This window comes from Marmota marmota, unplaced genomic scaffold, assembly GCF_001458135.2.
Source record: "Marmota marmota marmota unplaced genomic scaffold, marMar, whole genome shotgun sequence".
Classification (NCBI taxonomy): Eukaryota; Metazoa; Chordata; class Mammalia; order Rodentia; family Sciuridae; genus Marmota; species Marmota marmota.
Window position 1 is genome coordinate 2,874,312 of NW_025999982.1, and position 4,524 is coordinate 2,878,835.

Below are 4,524 nucleotides of genomic sequence, written 5' to 3' on the forward strand. Positions count from 1 at the left end.
TTTTTTTTTTTTTTTTTTTTTTGTGTGTGTGTGTGTGTTTTTAATATTTTTTTAAGATGTTGATGGACCTTTATTTTATTCACTTATTTATATGGGTGCTGAGAATCGAACTTGGTGCCTCACACATGCTAGTCAAGTGCTCTACCACTGAGCCACAACCCCAGCCCAGTCACTGAAGTTTTTGAAGCCTAGAAATGGCAATGTGGGTTTCAGAAAGGTCACTCTGGCACTGAGATGGAAGAGGCCTGGTGATGGAGGTTTCCGTGGTAATTCAAGTTCAGAATGATAAGGGCAGTAGGAAAATAGGAGTTGGAAGGAAGTGACAGATTTTCAGATACATCCCAGGAAGAACCAATAGGACAAGGAGGAGGGCCAGGGCACAGGAGTACTACGTACTGCTCAGGGACTGGCTCAGTGGGGAAACTGCCTCCAAGGAGACCATCGAGAGGAGTATGAAGAAGGGAAGCACAGGAAGGGATGGGGAGGCCGGTCTCTGAGCATGCGCAGTGTGACGACCACCGAGTATTTCAAGTGGTCTATCATATAAGTGTGGAACTGGAACTAAGAAAAGGAAAAGCGACAGTGATTTGGGAAACAAGTTTCAGAATCTTCCAGTCAGGGTGAGGTTGACCAAGGGGCAATACATGCATAGGCAAAGCCCCAGCTCCAGGAACCTGCCCCATTTTCCCACCCACCCTCTAGGCCCCCGATTCCACTGCTGAGGGGGTAGGTATATTCCAGACACCCCAGGTTAACGATCAGGAGATATTTCCCTTGAAGAGATTAGCCTATGTATGATGACGTGTCGCTAATTTCTGGAGAATGCCACACAGTAATGTACCTAACACAACCTCATTTCCAACAATGCAAAGCCCTAGCCCTCAACAGTCCCCCAGCACTGCCATTATGGCCAGAAAGCTCTGCTGGCACCCAGGTGGCACAAGGACTACATAACCCCATCAAATCTGTGATATGCCCTGTAGACTAGTTCTACAGACAAGCCCTTTTCCATCATGTATGTGTCCCTTCTTAATAAAAGACCAACATCAAAATGAATAATTATTTGTATCTGCTTGGATTCTCAAATAAATGGAGGTCTACTATCTTTTCCAGAATATTTTAAAGAACTGATGTCATACCTGCTTGTGCACAATGATCCATAAAATGTTTAAAAGATGAGTAAATACAGGCGCTCAAAAAACTGCTAAAAGCAAGAACCACTAAATATAAACAGTTTACAAAATGCCTTATAAACATCATTTTTCTTGCCTACATGACTAGGTTGTTTATTTAATAAAAGAATAAATTTCCTAGCTGGCATGGTGGCACATGCCTGTAATCCCAGCAGCTCTGGAAGCTGAGACAGGAAAATCGCGAATTCAAAGCCAGCCTTAGCAACGAAGCAAGGCCCTAAGCAACTTAGAGAGACCCTGTCTCTAAATAAAATATAAAAGGGCTGGGGATGGGGCTCAGTGGTAACCGCCCCTGAGTTCAATCCCTGGGAGGGAGGAAGGGAGGGAGGAAGGAATGAATTTATTTCCTGCCTACTTACAGAGAAACACCATACAGTGCAAGTGAACAGATACTCTGTCAGTCTGTCAGTTTCTACCTTGGGAGCAGCAAGAATGATATGAAAAGGTAGTCACAGACACAAACTATTATACACAAATACCATCCTTAAGTATGCAAACCCAGGGTGTGGGATATAACACTAGACAATGACTACCTCTGTACAGTACAATTGGGGGCCCTGAGGAGGAGGTGTGTCACTTTAAAACCTCGGGTACAGCTGCCGTATTTTAGAACAAGCACTGAAGACTTTTATAACTGACCCAAGAAGAATGCCAAGCATTATTTCCTAGGAAATTTCTGAAAGCCAAATGGAGTGAATGGAATATTTAGAATGCTCCAGTTTCTTGGGGTCATTAAAACAAATGAAGGAATGGCATTCCTGACATCCATAAACTGCATTATTTTCCCACACAGGCTTAGAGCTATAGTAAAGTACTGTAAAACTCCTGCTCGTTGATAGGCTGATTTTGCCAAGTCTTGTACTTGATGTCCTCCAAAATACAGGTTCACAAAGGAGACATTCATTATAAACTCAAAGACAGATATTGCATTCAAAAATAGCATCAATGTATTGATCACATTTCAACCCAATTTAAGATGTCAAAGTACATGGTGTCCGCTTTTTAGAAGAGGATAGTCAAGAAACTTGGGAAACCAGTCTGCCTTTAATACACATCCATCACACAAATACAAAGAAAAAAATTTCACCTCCCTAGACTTCAGCTTCTTTAGGTTTGAAATGAGGTGTCTAAAGAATCTCTAAAATCCTTTCAGCACTGGCTTTCTATCATTCTAAACTTACACAGGTGCATGTGTCTAGAATTGTGGTTCCTAACTCCTCTACTTATTTTGCAGTGCTGGGGATCATTTTCAAAAGGCCCCAAAGGACAAAGTGAAAAGAAAGCCTTCTCTCTTACATCTGTCCCCAGAGCACTTCTCGTGAAGACTTCTGGGGACAGTACAGCATATAAGTATAAATAAACATTTATTTATTTTCTTTCCTTTTTGTTAACCGTATAGTAACTCATTATATACATTGTTCTATTTTACTTTTTCACGTAAATCATGGAGACAGTTACATCAACACATACTGAGGTCAATCAGTCAGAGTATCTATTGACAGGGTCTCATTATCCGGCTGGTCTTAAACTCCTGGGCTCAAGTGATCTTCTGGCCTCAGCTTCCCCAATAGCTGGAACTCCAGGTGCACACCACCACACCCAGCTCTTTTTAAAAATATAGTAAAACTTTATTATAGAAAAATTCCAAACATACATAGAGAAAATATAATGAATTCCCTAGTAGTCACCATCACTTCAACATTTATCAACATCTTGCCAATTCTTATGTAACATTCAAATCCAAATACTGTTTTAAGGTCTCATGAAAGAGCTATGTTCTGTATGATTATGCCTCCAGCTTGTGATATAGTTAAATTAGTTATTTCCATTTGGTTTTCATTTTTAGGAACTGTATTTTGTTATAACTGAAATGAAATTCACCTGTTCTGAAAAGCAAAGACTGTCAGGACAGGATTCTGTGAGCCTGACTAATGTACCCACCTGAACTCACACCTCTATAAAGATACATATTTCCATCTCCCCCAGAAAGTGCCTTGTGCTGTCACTGTGGCACATGCCTATAATCCTGGTGACCTGGGAGGCTGAGGCAGGAGGATTCTAAGCTGGAAGCCTGCCTGGGCAAATTAGCTGAAAATAAGAAATAAACAGGCTTGGGGATGAGGTGTGGGGAGCTGCCCTGGAAGAACACACCTTTAAGCCCCCCAGGGTCCTGAACAATTATTGTGTTCCACAGTAACTTGGGCGTTGCCCCAGCTTGATAACAAGGTGTGGCATCACCCGCTGGGGTTGAGTTACACTTACCTGTTCCTTTGTAATCCTACCCCTTCTGCCTTTTTTGGATAGAATGTTCTAAGAAACAGCACCCCCCAAAATAAAAGCACACTTCCTAATTCTCTCTCGTAGGCCTCTTGTGACCTTCTCTTGCCCCCCATCTTGGGAAGCCTGAGGCAAGGAGACAGGGACCATCCTGAAGCTCACATAAAAGGTATTCTGTGTCTATGTGGTATTTTGCGTCACCCCAAATTCACCCAAGTAACTGCGCTGACAGGGATGGCAATGTAGCTCAGTGGTAGAACAACCCTGGGTTCAATCCCCAGAACCACATTAAGAAAGAAAGTTCCTTGTGCCTCTTTCTGTCAGTGTTCTCAGTCCCGAGGTAATCTCTGTTGTGATTTGTACCACCACAGATTATTTTTGCCCATTCTGAACTTTTCATATAAAAGAAATCATACAGTAATCATCAGTAATTTCAATATATAGTTGTACCATAATTTATTTAACCAGTCCTCTCAATGAACACCTTGGGTATTCCCAATCTTCCACTATTAAAAACAAAGTTACAATTAATAGCCTTATACATGAGCCATTTGCCACATATGAATATACTGGTAAAAACTGTAATTAACTGAATATTCACTGAACATCAACTCAATGCCAGTCAATGTTCTAGGTACTTAGGATACAGCAATGAGCAAAACAAAGGTCTTGCTCTTGTGCTCACAGACCATCTAGAGGGAAAAGAAGACAGACAACAAACAAACAAAAATAGCGTCATCTGTCAATAGCTCCTAAGAGAAATTAAGACTGAGTGAGGAAGCAGAGATTAATGGAGCTCTCTTTAAACAGCATGGGTCAGAGGAGGCCTCTCGTAAGAGGCAATACCCAGAGAGAACTGATAGAAGTGAGGAGGCAAGCCTTGGATCTCCACAGGAAAGGGCATGTCAGGGAAAGTACCCCGGGGAGCAAAGGTCCTGCGGAGGAGAGAGGGACAGGAGTGGGGCAGGTCACATATTATTTCTCCAAGAGGAGAAGCAAAGATGGCTTCCACTAAGGAGGTAGCAGAGCAGGGGTGAGCAGCAGTGACACTCCT